This window comes from Nematolebias whitei, chromosome 17 (genome assembly GCF_014905685.2).
Source record: "Nematolebias whitei isolate Nwh7 chromosome 17, NemWhi1, whole genome shotgun sequence".
NCBI classification, from domain to species: domain Eukaryota; kingdom Metazoa; phylum Chordata; class Actinopteri; order Cyprinodontiformes; family Rivulidae; genus Nematolebias; species Nematolebias whitei.
Genome location: NC_056514.1, coordinates 22,589,009 through 22,607,051, shown reverse-complemented (window position 1 = coordinate 22,607,051; position 18,043 = coordinate 22,589,009).

Here is an 18,043-nt window from a genome sequence, read left to right as displayed (position 1 = left end):
AGAATTAAAAAACTGCACCACGGGAATTAATTAAGACACTGGTAATTGACAGAATAAATTCAAGAATTCAAGGTTTTTAATTGTCATTCGCATCACATGTGGTACATGAGGTGGAACGAAATTGTGTACACAGGGTCCCAGTTACATCCAACAAAAGTATAAAATGTAAAAAAAAAAAAGCAGTAATAAGATAGCAGTAATAAGATCTAAGATATGAACTAAGAAAAATGTTAACTACAAATACACTAAGCACTAATAGCATAAAAACTATACACTGAACAGCAGCACGAACATGAGTCTGTGTGAGCAGATGAGTACAAATTAACACAGCAACATGAAACAGATCAGCAGCAACATGAAACAGATCAGCAGCAACATTGAAACAGATCAGCAGCAACATGAAACAGATCAGCAGCAACATTGAAACAGATCAGCAGCAACACTGAAACAGATCAGCAGCAACATGATCTGATTTGAGTACATTGATTATCCTGATTAGAGATTCATGAGTCTAACAGCCTCAGGGTAGAAGCTGTTCCTCAGTCTATTTGTTCTACACTTAATGCTCCTCAACCTCCTTCCTGAGGGGTGTGAGACAAAAAGTGTGTGTGCTGGGTGAGTGGGGTCCTTCGTGATGCAGGTGGCCCTGTTCCTGTATCTGGAGGTGTAGATGTCTGTGATGGTGGGAAGACTGACTCCAACAGACTTCTGTGCAGCTTTCACCACTCTCTGCAAAGCTTTTCTTTCTGCAGCTGTGCTGCAACTTTCAGTACAAAGCTTTTCGTCATCAGGTATAAAATTAGTTTTCAATGGAGATTTATGAACAAATGAGCAGGTGCCTCCACACTTGCCTACCCTCATTTGCCCCATTCTGGGCCTTTGAGCAAGGCCCTTAACCCCCACCATCTCCTTCTCCAGTCGCCCTAGATAGCAGTTCTCTGCTCCACACAGAGGGATGTGGTAGCTCAGTGGTCTGTGGTTGCGGCCGGAAGAGCATCCAACAAAAAGAAAGATTGAGGTAAAGTATTGGGAATCGGTGTTTAAGCTGACCTTTTTAACAAACAGTCTCAGAATAGTTGCCGTTGTTGGAAGCAGTTTAATAAATTATTCATTTTGTAACAATTTGTGGTATTTTTCTTTCTTCTTCTTTCAGCTGCTCCTTTCTTCAGAGGTCGCCACAGCGAACTAACTCGCACAAATTCTTGGCGATTGTTTTTCTGCTGGATACTCTTCCTGACACAACCACAGATCACCGAGCTACCACAGTCCTCTGTGTGGAGCAGAGAGATGCTATCTAGGGCACCTGGGGCAGCAGATGGTGGGTGTTAAGGGCCTTGCTCAAGGGCCCAGAGTGAGGCAAATGAGGTTGGAGGCAGGTGTGGGTGTTTCACCTTTCCCACCCACATTTTGTTGTTGTTGTTGGTAAAGAAAGTTGAAACTGCGACCTTCCAATCACAGGTCCACTGTCTCTAACCTCTGCGCCACCACTCCCCATAACATGTGGTATTCTGATAGACATATTTAAATTTCCTTGATATTTATGTTAAACCAAACCATAAAATAGAAAGGATTAAACCTTCAATTTAAAGTTGACCTGAGTTAACAGAAGAGGACCATATGTCATGTGTATTCTTGAATTCAAAATAACACCTGCCACCCACAGTGAGGGGCGGAGAAAGATGGATGCTAAGCACAGGTGTAGAAATAGCTTTAATACATCTGCTCACGCAGCCTGTAGGTGTGGTGCCATTACGGCTGTGTTGTTTATTTTGACACATTTATTCTTTTTCAGCTCAAATGAAATCTGACAGGAATCTGACTAAAACTGAACTGTGGGTTTTGCTAACAAATGTGATTATGAAATTCTGTAGTCTCCCAATGCTTGGTGACAGGTGTGCATTGTCCTTAATGAGTTGCAGTGATATCTTAGCAAGTTACAAGTTAAGTTAAGTTTTATCAGCCTTAAAGTGACATTACTGATAGATGACTTTGACCAGTTCTGCTCTTTATGGTAATCTCTACTACTTTTCTATGCTATGATTTGTCACTGTTGTCACTGTTGCCTTCATGCTTGCTCAATATGAGTTTCTGCAATGAAGTTAAATTCAAAACAGTCTGTTCTTCAGATAGTGTTAACTTAGTTTTATAGATATGAATGTTTATGTCTAGTGCCCTGAGATATCTCAGTCATATGACTTCTGTTGTGACTTGGCGCTACAGACTATAAATAAACTGACAAATTGAATTTATTTAATTTTATTTATATAATTAAGAGTTATATCTTTAAAACAGAGTACAAATCATTTAGAAATAAGGATAAACTATACATTGTCCATCCATCCATTTTCTTTTACCAGCTTCTTCCATTTTGGGTCACGGGGGTCACCGGTGCCCATGTCTGGCAATCACTGTGCGAGGGGCGGGGTACACCCTGGACAGGTCGCAAGTCCATCACAGGGACACATAGAGACAAATGAGACAAACAATCATTCACTCTCTCACTCACACCTAGGGACAATTTAGAGTTACCAATCAGCCTAACATGCATGTTTTTGGTCTGTTTTAAACAAAACTGTGATGGGATTTGAATTTGAAAAAATGGTTTTCTCATGCCTTAATGCATGTCTAACTGCCTGACAAATGGTTGTCATGGTACGTTTTATTTTGTAAAAGTTAAGTTTTATAACATATAGGACCCAAAAAGGAAGAAGCGGGTAAAGACAATGGATGGATGGAAATACATGGCATTCATGATGTGTCCACTTTATGCTCATTGGTTTCAAGGATGGGAAAGTTCCCTTACTGTGGCATAACCTCATTGTTTTTGTTGGTCTTTGTGTTATTACATGTTTTCCAAAGCATAAGTTAACCTGACCATCAAATCTGTACAAGATGTATGTAGCACACTGCATATAAAAGAGTGTCGAGTATGTAAAAAAGGTGATGTGATGTTAATTTCTTGCAGCCACATATGCAACACGAGGCGAAACGAAATGGGGCTACTGAGAAGGTCATCAGTCAAAGGACGGACCATTGGCAACAGTGATTTATATTCAAGTTATGAAGCTAATCTAATTCCAAATATTTATATATTTAATTTAGAAAGAACTGCAGATGATTTGATTAAAACAAATTCCTACTAAGAAGTAACTGTTTAGTATGTATTCCCCTTACTGTGTCAAAGACCCTTTGTCTCTTGATCATGATGGAGAGAGATTGAGCTGTCAGCAGCAATAAGTCAACAAGAGCTCCTGTACAGTGTGGGCCTTAAGCGAATGCCATTGTAAGAAATGAAATGCCACAGTCACTATCACCAGAGAGATTATATGAAAAGTTTATTCTTAGGCCCCTTCTGATTATTGCAAGCCACACCTGGCCGCCCACAACTAGCAGGAGCACAGTGATGGCACTAAGGTCAAATCCCACTTTTTCTCAGTAATCTGATCCAGCTGTGGTTTAAACTGAACATGTCACGTCACTCCCATTTTATTTTAAATCTTTTTTTACCTGAACTGTTACTGTCTTGTTTGTATTCGTCGCGGTTTGATCAATTATTTCTGGTGTTCTCAAAGGGCTTGAATTCAACAGGTGGCCAAATAAAAAGTGCAATGAATGGAGATGCATTAGAAACAGTATAAACAAGAAATGCCAGCCTACAACTGCAGTGCTGTTCATCTCTCCCCCTTCTTTTTCTGTCAGCTCCTTTTGGTCTGAAAATAGTGGAAAAAGTGTTATAACTGTAGCCATGGAAGCAGCAGTGAATCCCACTTAGCCGTGTCCCTTGGAGGCAAAGCCCTCTCATTTAGACACAGACATGCAAAGGATATTTGAGCAGCCACCTGTGATTATGTTGCAGTTACATAACAGCGTTTACAGTCTGAAAGTGTGAACCTTGTGATCTACTGTTCTCCGAGCTTGTTGCACTGTGAGACTTCACATTCTGCGGGAACCAGTATGATACCTGTTGCCGACACAGACACAGATGCCAGAACAGGACTTTTTTGAGCTCCATTAGTTGACGTCGTCATCCAAACACAATAGCCTGGTGATGATCGCACACAAGCTCTTACAAATTCAGAACTCTGAAATCAGAGCCTGGACGGGAAGCAAAAAAAGAAAGAGGGAATGAAAAAAAAAAACGATGCAGGGTTCCTGCACCGATGAATCATTAGTGATAAAGCTGGGCCTGAAGGCTGTATTTAGAAACTCCTCACTCCTTCAGCCCCCTCTCTTACTAATTGTCATCTCTTTTTGCATCTGACTGATGACTGATTCTCTGGGAAGATGTGAGAAAAGAGAAGCAAGGCACTCAGCTCAGAGGATAATGTCACACTTTGAAGCTGTCAAGCAGTAAAGTAAGGTCTACTCCACAGTGGGGGTGAGCGAGAAAAACGCTCCAGCCGGCTCCTAAAAACAGCTAAAGGCAAAAACCGTGGGACAGAGAGGAATGTTTTTGACAGTTCTCAGTGACAACACCACATCTTGCTTAGAGTTATGATGTTTTCCTGAAAGAGTCAATATGCAAACATCACTTTAACCAAGACTAATGGACGTCGCTCTAATAATTTTAATTAGGCTTCATAGGGTGGTCATGCTGCCAAACTCACATGTGTGCATGTGCACACACAAACATCATCGGGTCACATTTGGTTGATTATCTGGTGGTGACAAGTGTGAAAGGCATCAATCTCCAGCAGGACGCAGCAGCCGGCAGAGTGGTATTTTAAAACGCTCCCAGTCTGTCATTAGAGTAACAAGCTATCACAGGTCATAAGACACATGAAGACTTGACCTGGTCGAACTGCAGCTCCAGAGCAGAGTAATGCTCTCACCTGCCACTGCAAAACCCAGATAGCTTTGCAGTGACTGGGAAAAAACCTTAATGAATTGTGGATGAAGGTTAAGGGTGGGATAAGTGGGTGTAAAAACACACTGCAGGCTCAAATTCAGAGACAGCCTAAACTTTTCTTAAATAATGACTCGTAAAAAGGACTTTCAGATTGGTCCAGAGCAGTCACATGAAGATCATGCTGTATATAACTGCCTGTACATATAAAAAATAATTAATGTTTTATGTCTGCTGTAATGTTTTATGCTATAAACAGAAAATATATTGCTCACAAGGCATAACATGAATTTTCTTCTAAATTTGAGTTTTTTTATAAACCAAGTATATAAGTATAATTATATAACTGATTCATATAAAGGAGCAAAAATTACATTTAGTTTATTATATTTTAAAAATAAAATTGCTTTATTGGGTGTTTATCATGGACAAGTGTTTTTTTTTTTTAATTAAATCAAGCAGATTGTAGAGTACACAGTTTGTGAACTTCAACATGATCTTGCTGGACTCATAAATGGACAGTCTCAGTCTTTTCATGTGGCATTCTAAGAAAAGTTTATAAACAAGTAGTATCTTACCCGGTGTGGATAACTTTTTCAACAAACTGGAGAAATATCCTGATTAGGGGTTGAATCAACTAGTAAACTAGTCGATTCTAGGACATCTCGAGAGTTTTTAAATTTCACGTCGACTAGTCATAGTCACGTGATTGTGTCATGTGATCAGCGGAAGAGGAGGATATGCCCAATATTCAGAGCAAGCTGGTGACCGAGAAAAAAGCCAAACTCAAGAAGGATTTTGTGCAACTTTTTGGGCCACATTTCCAGAGTGACAGGAGATCGGTAAACTGCTCCACTGCTGCCAAAGAGGTCCGTGATTTTTTTTTTTTCCGTTTCTGCAGATTTCCACCATGGCAACCCCCCTGCAGTGGTGGGCCAGCAATCAGGACAGATTTCTCCGTTTGGCAAAACTCTGTAGAAGGTATTTAGTGTTTTCTTAAACGTAATTTTGTGTTTTATTACACATAAACAAGGATCAAAAACCACAAACTGTAAATGAGGAGACTTTTGACAGCGAGTGAAGTTTATTTAAAATTAATTAATTAAATTAATAGATAAAATAAAACTAAAAACAGGGAGATGTTTTATGTGTTCAAGAGACCAAGTAGAAGGGCAGCAAGGCTTGCAGCATTGGAGCAGGGTATAAACTGTTTTACCATGGTGTGGATAGAAAGAGAAATGGAATAAAGTTGGTCCTGAAGGAGGAGTTGACAAAGAATGTAGTAGAGGTGAAAAGAGTGTCAGATAAGGTGATGTGTCTGAAGATAGAAGTAGAAGTTCTGATGCTAAATGTTGTCAGTGGTTATACTCCAGTGGTTGGATGTGATGTGGAGGAAAAAGATAAATTTTGGAAGGATCTGGATGAAGTGATAAAGAGCATTCCCAGGGAGGAGAGAGTGGTGATCGGAGCAGACCTGAATGGACATGTTGGTTTCTTGCCAAGAAAGAGCACCACAGATGCACAGATGTTTGCTCTGGTGATGGACCGATTAACAGATGAGGTCAGGCAGGGATCCCCATAGATTATGATGTTTGCAGATGACATTGTGATCTGTGGTGAGAACAGGGAACAGGTGGAAGAGAACTTGGAGAGGTGGAGGTATGCACTTGAAAGAAGAGGAATGAAAGTCTGCTGTAGTCAGACAGAGTACGTGTGTGTGAATGAGAGGGAGGCCGGTGGAACAGTGAGGCTACAAGGAGCAGATGCCACAAAGGTGCAGGACTTCAAGTACTTGGGGTGCACCGTACAGGAAAACAGGTAATGTGGTAAAGAAGTGAAAAAGAGAGTCCAGGCAGGATGGAGTGGATGGAGAAAGTTTCAGGAGTGATTTGTGGCAAAAGGTTGTCAGCAAAGGTCAAAGGAAAAGTTTACAAGACAGTGGTGAGACCAGCTATGTTGTATGGTCTGGAGACAGAGACACTGACAAAAAGACAGGAGAAAGAACTGGAAGTAGAAATGAAGATGTTGAGGTTCTTCTTAGGAGTGACGAGGCTGGATAAGATTAGGAATGAGATCATCAGAGGTATAGCACAGATTGAACAACTGGGAGATAAAGTTAGAGAGGCCAGACTGAGATAGTCTGGACATGTCCAGAGGAGGGACAGTGTGTATATTGGTAGAAGGATGTTAGAAATGCAGCTGCCAGCAAAAAGACAAATAAGAAGGCCAAAGAGGAGATATATGGATGCAGGTAGATATGACATGGAGGTAGTTGGAGTGAGGACGGAGGATGCAGAGGACAGATTGAGATGGAGGAGGATGACTCGATGTGGTGAACCCTGAAGAGGGAAAAGTCAAAAGAAGAAGATTAAGAAAGAAATGTTAAGCAGAAAATCTCAAGGCTAAGACAATTTCATGTGGTGGAATAAATCTAATTTAAGATAGCAGGAGAATTTTTTTTAAATAAAAGTTTTAAAGACAGGAAGAAGGTCACCAGCCTCAGCAGAGATGGAGATCTGTATCACTAGGAGGGCATTATTGTCTGGCATCAGAATATGAAAAATCACCATTTGATATCACTAAATCTTCTATGACTAAATTTTATCTTCCATAAAACATAGTCTGTCAAATGTTCCTGTCAACACATAATATAAATTACAGTGCATGACTCTTCTTGTAACCAATTTGATAAGTCCATAAAAGGTTTTAATAAATTGAACAATGTTGCTAACTGACCCCAAGTTTATCAGAATACACTGGGGGGTGTGGGGTGGGGGGAAACTGTCCACCCCTTTCATTTGCGGAAACTATTGTTTCTAGTATTTATATTGCTGACAAGTATCGCTTCCTCAAATGATTGCATGGTTGATGGGGTGACCAAAGTTTAATATATGGTGGCCAATGCCACCATTGGCCACCCCTTAGTTCAGCCATTACACTTGGTGGTTGATATGCATGCCACTTGTTCTATTTCGTATAGGCTTCGCCCTTTAAGGCTATCGCTAGTGGGTTTATCCCTACGCATGCAGCGCAGCACTGAAAACTTTAGTCCACGCCCACCTGCTGTGTGTGGGCCTCATCCCCGGTCCATATAAATTACGGTGAGACCGGGTTATTGGCTCCCAATTTTTCTTCAGCCAGCTAGCTAGCACTGTCAGAAAAATGAAGAAGGAAAAGTTGTCCAACTTTGACCACCACAACCTTTGCTAAGGATGCCTGGGTCTCCGCCACACCAACTTCCTGCTGTCCCGGTGAACTGTTCCTCCCCGAGGAGAAGCAGAGACGAGCAGCCTTGTTCAAGGTAAGCGCCGAGGAGTGCTTTTCCGTGGCGGGCCGCTACCTGTAGGACGACGCCATCGCCATTTCTAATGTTTTTTTTCCTCATGGTAATCGAACGATTTCCTCGAAAAAGGCGATGTTAGCAGCAGCCCTGCTGAATGTTTTTCCGTGGGAGGGCCGCTACTCACTGGACGACGCCACCACCTTTTCTAACGTGTTGTTTTCTCGCAGTGAATCGGATGATTCCCTCGAAAAAGGCGTTATTGGCAGCAGCTCCTCTGAGTGTTTTTTTCTGTGGTGGGACGCTATGCGCGGGACGATGCCACCGCCTTCTTTGACGCAGAGTCACGCAGTGAATCAAATGATTCCTCCAAGAAAGGCTATGCGGAGCTGCCCGCTCCCTCCTGGAGAACGTAGTGACGAAAGACGAGCGGCCGAGTGGATGCTCAGCCACCTCGGATCTTCCCACGTCGGCGACCACACCGCTCCCAGCCGTCAGCGCCCTCCTCTTGGAGCTGCCCGGCATAATCCAAGAGGATGTTAACACAAGGGACTTTCCTCGCCTCCCTCCGCCCTGTTCGGATGATCTGGCGGCAAGGTTGGCTCCACCCTGGCTCGTCGCCCTGACCCCATCTGGCCTCGCTGTCCAGCTGTGACGTCACACTGGAACGAGTTTGCAGCTGGGCCCGGCAAGCTGAAGACATCCGTCTCCACCTTCGCCTCCATCCCCAGAGTGGAGGGTTTTACCGATCGGTCTTTTACCCTCTGTCCACCCCCGGAGCCAAGCCTGGCCGTGGAACGTGGGGCAAAAGCTTCCAGGATGGACCTGTCCCTTCATGACCAGATGGTGACAAGGTCTCCAACCGAGCTCACCAGTGCTCATTCCAGACGGCCGCAGCGAACAACAACATCGCCCTGCTAGTCTAAAGCATCTCTAAGAGGCTGGAGGAAGCAGAACTGCTGGAGGAGACAAAGAGCTCTCTCTGTAAAGCTGATGATGTCATCTTAAACATGTGCTACCTCTGCGGTCTGCCTGTCCCGCATCGCTGCCTGATTGACCATGATCCAGAGGACCACTTGGCTCCGCCTCTCGCCATTCTTGTCCGAGAGGCTGCAGAATCCAAGATGGCCGCGCTCAGAGCAGTTGCAGCTTCACAGGCTCCCGGTACCATCCCAGTTTTTAGAAGTTTTGATATTGACTCTGTGCCTGACTCTGCGCGATTTATGCGTGTGAACTATAGCCGAACCGAACTGATGAGAATAGGAGCGGATTTGCCACGAAATATAGCAGAAATCAGCAACAAACTCAAAGCTACGCTCGGCAGAATGCAGATCTTAAAGTCATCTACCTGGAAGCTGCAGCAGAGGCGTTCCAGCGGGCAGAAGAGGAAGCGCTGCTCCCGGCTTAAGAGGAGAGGGTGCCGGGCGGGGGTTATGGTGAGGCTACGAGCTAACGCTAAAGCCGGTAAACTCCCCATGCCGTCTCTCTTTCTGTCGAATGTCCGCTCGTTGGACAACAAGGTGGATTTACTTCGTCTGAGAGCGGGCGCCTCAGAAGAGATGAAGAAGTGTGCAGTGCTTTGCCTCACAGAAACGTGGATTACAAGTGAAACGCCGGACTCAGTCTTCCAGCTGGATGACAGACTTTTTTTTCGAGCGGACCGCTGCAGCGAGCTAACGGGGAAATCACGGGGGGGCGGAGTGTGCATTTACGTGAGTAAAAGTTGGTCCACGAACTGTACTGTTGTAAATAGCTCATGCTCGAAGGCTTTGGAGCAAATAACAGTGAAATGTCGGCCACATTATCTACCCCGAGAGTTCACGGTGACTTTTATCACAGTTGTTTACATTCCTCCGGACGCTAATGCTAATGAATCACTACAGGAGCTTCATGATATCATCAGCTCGCTGCAGAACAAACACCCCGAGGCTCTTTACGTTGTAGCCGGAGACTTTAACCACGTGAATCTAAAGGACTGTCTCCCAAGCTTTAATCAGCATGTGACGATTCCGACACGTGGAGACCGCACGCTGGACCGTGTTTACACGAACGTAAAAGATGCATACAAAGCTGAACCCCGCCCCCACCTAGGACTGTCAGACCACATCTCAATCTTCCTGGCTCCTGCTTACATGCCCCCGCTGAGACGCTCCAGACCGGTTCAAAAGAAAGTTAAATGTTGGAGCCAGGACAGTGGCCCCATACTGAGAGATTGTTTTGATCGAACAGACTGGCAGGTTTTCAGAGAAGCTGCTGAAAATGGAGGTTCGCTTGATCTTGACCAATACACATCCTCAGTACTGGGTTACATTAGTACATGTACTGACACAGTCTCCACTATCAAAAATGTTAAAAGCTACCCAAACAGAAAACCTTGGCTGAATGCAGAGGTGCGTACCCTGCTGGAAGCCAGGAACACTGCCTTCAGGTCTGGAAACTCAGAGGAGCTGAGTAGGACAAGAAAAGAGCTGGTTGCTGGTATTAAGAGGGCCAAGGCCACATATGCAAAGAGGATCGAGGGTCAATTCATCTCACAAGACCCTCGGAGCATGTGGAGGGGCATTAAGTGCATAACAGATTATAAAGGAAGGAGTGAACAATGTCCCAAAGACCCATCTCTGCCTGATGCCCTCAACAAGTTCTATGCACGCTTTGAAGACCCGAACAGACCACCCAGCACCAGACTCACCTCACCACCGGATGAAGAGCATCTCAGCGTGACCTCAGCAGAAGTAAGGAGTACCTTCAGGAGGATTAATCCGCACAAAGCAACTGGTCCAGACAACATCCCCGGAAAAGTGTTGAAGGAATGTGCTGATCAGCTCTGTGAGGTGCTGGCAGACATCTTTAACACCTCACTTACCCTGGAGACAGTTCCCACCTGCCTGAAGACTGCCACCATCATCCCAGTCCCAAAAAGCTCTACAGTGACTGGTCTGAATGACTATCGGCCAGTGGCCCTCACCCCGATAGTCGCTAAATGCTTCGAAAAACTGGTCATGACTCACATCAAAACAACCATCAACATCAACGAGGACCCTCATCAGTACGCATACCGTGAGAACCGATCAACAGAGGATGCAATCTCCTCTGTGGTCCACACTGCACTCAACCACCTGGAGCAGAAAAACTCTTACGTCCGTATGCTCTTTGTGGACTTCACATCCGCCTTCAACACCATGATCCCCCAAACCCTGATGGACAAACTATCCACACTAGGACTAAGCCCCTCCATCTGCAACTGGGTACTAGACTTTTTAACAAACAGACCACAGTTAGTGAGGATCCACAACCTCTCCTCCTCCACCATAACCCTCAGCACTGGCTCTCCTCAGGGATGTGTGTTGAGCCCCCTCCTGTTTACTCTGCTCACATATGATTGTGCAGCTACCCATCCAGGCTGTCACATTGTAAAGTTTGCAGATGATACAGCGGTGGTGGGATGCATCACAAACAATGATGAGTCCAGCTACAGGCAGGAGGTGGAACACCTGGAGAGCTGGTGCAGAGAGAATAACCTTCACATCAATGTGAAGAAGACAAAGGAGATGATTGTGGACTTCAGAAGGAACAAAAACACCTACACCCCCCTGAACATAAGAGGATCTGCGGTGGAAGTGGTCTCCAGCTACAAGTACTTGGGTGTACACATGAATGACAACCTCAGCTGGAGCAACAACACCACCAGCCTGATCAAGAAAGCTCATCAGAGACTCTACTTCCTCAGACGGCTGAGGCGAGCTGGTCTGGGAAGCTCAGTCCTCACCTCCTTCTACAGGTGTGCAGTGGAGAGCATCCTGTGCTCGAGCATCAATGTGTGGCATGGAGGCTGCACAGCTGCAGAAAGGAAAGCTTTGCAGAGAGTGGTGAAGGCTGCACAGAAATCTGTTGGAATCAGTCTCCCCACCATCACAGACATCTACACCTCCAGATGCAGGAAGAGGGCCACCTGCATCATGAAGGACCCCACCCACCCAGCACACACACTTTTTGCCCCACTCCCCTCAGGAAGGAGGTTAAGGAGCATTAAGTGTAGAACCACTAGACTGAGGAACAGCTTCTACCCTGAGGCTGTTAGACTCATGAATATCTAACTAGAATAATCACTGTGAAAAACCATATCATGTTGCTGCTGATCTGTTTCATGTTGCTGCTGATCTGTTTCAATGTTGATGTGTTCATGCGTGCACATCTGCTCACAGACTCATGTTCATGTTTGTGGTGATGTTCAATGTTTTATGTTATGAGTGCTTAGTGTATATTTAGTTGATGCATTTCTTAGTTCATATCTTAGATGTTATTACTGTTTTTCTTATACATTTTATTGTTGGATGTAACTGGGACCCTGTGTACATAATTTCGCTCCACCACATGTACCACATGAGGTGCGAATGACAATAAAGAAACTCTGACTCTGACTCTCTGAGAAAGACCTGCTGGAGGGCCCCATCACCCCAGAGGCGCTGTTCGGGGACAACTTCAGGACCATCCTTGAGAAACCGCAGAGGTCCGAGGAGTTCTCAGAGACTGTACACCTTCTGGTGACATCACAGTCCTCCTCCCGCCCCTCCGGCTGCTGGAGGGACCGCCTTGGCCAGCAACTGCAGCAGAGGCGCTCCACAGCTGCGGCAGCAACTTCACGCCCCGCTCCCCCGTCGGCCCCCTCCACCAGATAACAGATCCTTGAGGGGGAAGGTATGTGTTTTTTGATGATGTATGTTTTTGATATAAAACAGAAACACCTCTGAAAGTAAAGTTTTCGTCTGAGACTGTCAGATCAGCTGATCTCACAGCTGCCTCTCTTCACATATTCCCCACACAGAATGAGCCAGTAACCTCTGAACAGCGTTTTAAATGGCATCACAGTGTGAGATATTTATTATCAGTCACAAGTTCATGACTGGTGATTTTATTGTTATTAATCAGTTCATCCTGAGGAGCTGTTGGTCTGCTCTGTTTATCGTTACATGGTTAAAATTCGTCTCCTCCGTTGTTCCTATTCACAGCAGCAGGTCTGCTATCTCAGCCTTATTTTTCCTCACCAGAGATCTTTCTCCAATGCGCTCCTGCACATAGAGCATGCAATTATGCAGTGCGTAATTACGCACACAGAAGGTTGAGTGATGAAATGTTTTTTTGTGCAAGCAGGTGCTTCATGTTGTGTCTGAGTGGACCCAGGGAGGCATAGATTACATCCTGCTTCGCCTTTAACCCACTAGCGATAGCCTTATAGGGCAAAGCCTATATGAAATAGAACGTTGGTTACGTACTGTAACCCCAGATTCTATGAGTATAGGCGCAATCGTTTAAACTCTGGGCCTCACAGGTTCCTAAATGGCTGAAGAAAAAGCTATTTAGGAGCCGATTACCCGGGCTCACCGTAATTTATATGGACCGGGGATGAGGCCCACACACAGCAGGTGGGTGTGGACTAAAGTTTTCGGTGCTGCGCTGCACGCGTAGGGATAAACCCACTAGCGATAGCTTAAAGGGCTGCGCCTATACTCATAGAATCTGGGGTTGCAGTACGCAACAACGTTTCTTTTGGAACTTTAGTTGCTTTTTTCTGCCTAGAATTTGATCATGATCAGGGAAAGTTTTTATGGTTTTGTTAAGTCTTTTAACTCCTATTTGGGAGAGAAGATAAGAAGCTCCTGGAGTCAACAGATGAACCCACTTTAATCTGGAACATCAAGCACTTTACCAGCAGTTTGTCATAAAAATTCAAGATGATTCTAATCATTGTTCATTCACAGTTTGATAGCATTTTAACATCAACAAATTGATGACAAAAAGCTACTGTATTAGCTAAATTTGTCATAAAGAATCTACTGAAGAATGAAGCACCTTCGAGGCCCGATCTGAATTTTTCTCTACTGTCCATCTCTTATCAAATTCAAGTTCCTTTATTGCCATTCACATCACATATGGTACATGAGGTGGAATAAAATTGTGTACTCAGAGTCCCAGTTACACCCAAAAATAGAAAAAAAGCATAAAAAAGACAAAGTACATAAGGATCTAAGATAAATGCTAAACGTACGCTAAACAATAAAATATCTAAGATATACACTAAACACTAATAATGTAAAAAAAATACGGTATATTAAACAGCAGCCCGAACATGAGTCTGTGGTGAGTAGATGGGTATGATTGAATACAGCAGCATCAGCATCATTATAGAGAGTAGTATCACTTTAGGGACATGCCACACAATATGCTGTCATGTCAGGTACAAGAACTGGACAGAAAATGAGCCAAAAAATCAGCTAACATTAAAAAATACCTTTCTCTTCCAGGTAGGAGTCAAAAAACTTTCAGAGAAGAGCTAATGACTATTTCTTTTAAATATTACAAGAAAGTTACAATTACAATTTAACTTTTTGTTTTATTACAAGAAAGTATTTCTTCCTAAAAGCACATTATCAGGAGTAGTTCAGAACATTAGCAGACTACTTTTACATTTAAATAATCCCCCTACATTGGTAAAATGTTTGTTATTTTACCCATTTTAGGAAAACTTGTTGAATGCAACGGCAAACAAAATTATCAAAGTGCAAAGATGAGTGGTGTAAACCTCTGCATGCATCTCTAGCTTTCTAAAGCTAGCTGTTTGCATTATTCCTAACTCCAACCATGTGTTTTAAACTCCTAATCCTAACTATTGACAAACAGGAACAAAGTAGAAAAAGGAAAGTTCTGTGGAAAATGTAGTTTGACAAACCTTGGGTTAAAGTTGTTCTGCTAGAAAGTTATTAAATCAAGTTGTTGCTGCTCTGAAGAGTGTGTGAATTGATTATATAAGGTGTCATGGATGAGTTTTTGTGCAGAACAAGTGCAAAATCCTCACAAAAGCATTTTTATTTGGCTGCTTCCTCTGCTTTTGTACGATGTGCTGTACTTTTCTGAATGATGAGTCTGTGCATCAGGTTGCTGTCAATTGGTAGTGCCATGATGTGGGAGGGAGGGTGAGAACAAGATAGGGAGACAAATGGAGGAGAGGAGGAGAAAAGAGAGGGGGGAGGGAGAGAGAGAGAGGGAGGGAGGCTGCAAATGGTAGCTTCTGTGATACCACACGAAGCAGGAACAGAGAGAGAGGGGAGAAAGAACAGCACGCCAACTAGATCAGATTGCAAAAGATTGATAAAGAGAGCTGTTTGGGGATGTTACACGTTTGTTTTCAGGAACTGGGAAGAAATGACCTGAGGCTGACACAAGTACAGGACTGAAGGTAAGAAGAGCAGCTGAAGAAACTGCCCCAAGGATGGAGATGCAGAAGAATGAATTATCATTTGGATAGCCCTGATTGAAAAGTTTTGCACCTGCTCTGCTCTGACTGGAAAGGAATTTGGCCCAGAAGTTCTGGTGTGGTTCATCGGGGTCAGGGTGGACTAAACCTCCTTAAAAAGCAGGGAGCGGGAAGGAATCAAGCAAGAATGAAGGACTCTAAGGACAGTCTGTGCCTTGTGCTGAAGACGATGGTGTGGAAATCTTCAGTATTTGAGTAGCGGAAGTGGCAGATCCAGAAAGAATGCCTCAGTTCGGTTAACGGGAACACTGGGAGAGAAGACCGGACCTCTCAGTTCTGGAGTAGGACAAGTACAAAAAGGTGAGAAAAGGATGCAAAATGTGATGTCTAAACTCTCAGGTTGAATGTCACGTCAACCTATGACAAATGCTTTTAAACAGAAACCATTAAAATCCATCATAAACGTGTTAAACTTACATGAAACTGGTGAAACTGGCCTGCTTTAAATGTGTTTAAACTGTAAATATCTGTTTGTATTAAATCAGTGAGATCAACAGCTTTGTGGGCAGAAATGAATAAACATGACTTCACTGAGGGGAATGATTCAAATCCATGATGCTGATGCAAACAGCTCAAACTAAAGCTGACATAATTTCAAAGTTTTTTTTTTTTTGTAACTTCAATTCTGTTGTTATCTATTACAAAACTGAACAATATCAACAATAAAACAGTTTGTGTGCAGCTTTAAAGCTGCAGTAATCAAGACTTTAGTGATATTTCAATGATATAAGTTGCAAAAATGATCTGTTTTCATTTAGGGTTAAGTCCCATCATGGTTTACCTTCAGATGAATTTCAACAGGACAGTGGGATTTTTTTGTTTCTTTTTCTGGTGACGTCACCATGACAACTTGAATAGTTAAGGCCTTTAAAAGTGATTAAATAAAATAAGAATAAGTGGAGAAAATTACCCAATAACATTTAGATCTGGCATATTATGACACTGACCATAATCTAAATCATATTTAGCTCATTAGGATAGAAAAGAAGTGAGATGATGTAAAGGCAACAGTGAAAACAGTGTTACATAATCACATAAGGAGAAATTATTAATTATTTGTGTTGTGTTATTTGTATTATTTTTTTGTGTGATAAACTAAAAATGATTAACATATGATAATAAATGCTGTTTTTATTATTATGACAGGTTTGTCAACATAAACAGTTGTGCCCTATTATTGTCAAATATAATATAATAAATTAGTTTTTTATTTATCTGATAGAATAACTATTTTTTTATTTAATTTTATTCCATCCCAGCTGACGTCCAATGGTCTGAGGGTGAACATCACTAAATATTCAGGTGATAACGGATGAATACTCCAGATGCTCCAAAAATTGTCTTGTTTAAGGAAATTATTGATGAGCAGGAACAAAAAAAAGACTAGATGAACTGTGCTTTGCTGATTTACAAGGTGACCTCTCAGCTCAGAGTATTTTAATTTAATTTACCTGTTAATAAAATAAAATACACAACGATACAAAAGAGATTGCAAAACATCCACTTTTATCTATAAACTAACCCCTTTCTTTTGGTTATACTCTAACTAACTGTCCACTCATCAGTTCAGTCTGTTTCTCCAATAAAGTTAAAATATGAATTGTTCTAGCTTGTTCAGAGCTCCAATTTAAAAGGGCTGAACTATCCCTTTAAAAGAATAAAAATTCACAGAGTGCATGTGGATGACTCAGTCTGTGTGAGTTTGCTGGAGATGAACAAAGGCCAGGGAGGAGCCAACGTGTAGGAATGATTCGTCATCTGGATCCAGGTGTTTGTCTACAGGTGCAGCTGGTAAAAAAAAAAAAAGATGTTCTACTTCCAAAAAGTAAACCAGCAATCATAACAATGTCAGAAGGCTATTCTGGTTTTGCTGTATGCTCCATAAAGTTTTATCAGTTTCCAGTTTCCATCACTGTTTGGATCTAAGTTGTATTTTTGCTCCAGTTTTATCTTAAAATCCTCAACGAGACGCAACAAAAACAAGCTTATGAAGCCTTTTCAACCAATTTACAATCCACAAATGATGTTATATTTAATAGGATTGTACTTTTAGGTCACTTGAAACCAGATGAGTTCCACATGATGAGCTACAGGAACATAAAGTGACACCTGAGCCTCTGATATTCCTTCACAATGGCCGACGTGGGAGGTGGGCCGGGATGCTAGATCCTTCGCAGCTCAGTTTCCTGAATGCTTCTTCGAGATGAAGTATCCTCTCCCACAAGGCTTCATTGTACTTCCCAATCCCTTCCATTAATTTGGACATCCAATTATTTACTCTATTCATCCTAATCAGCAGAAAGCTTATTGTCTCTGCTCCTAGGAACACACAAGGGGGTCGCAGAAGGCTTTTCAAGCACTCAAGAAGCAGGAAATCACTTTGTGGTGCATGTGCTCGTCAGTGATGTGTGCCATGGAAATTTCTGGTTTATTTAGAATACCACTGTTAGTGCAGTTGTGCCTCAACTTCACAATCCAAAACCAAAAGCCATTCGTCAGCCAGCACCAAAAAGGAATTGTCACCACGAGCAATAACATGTATAAACACTGTTATGAAACAAACTTCATTATTGGTTTTAAGTGAACAGAAACATCCTGTTCTGTGTTA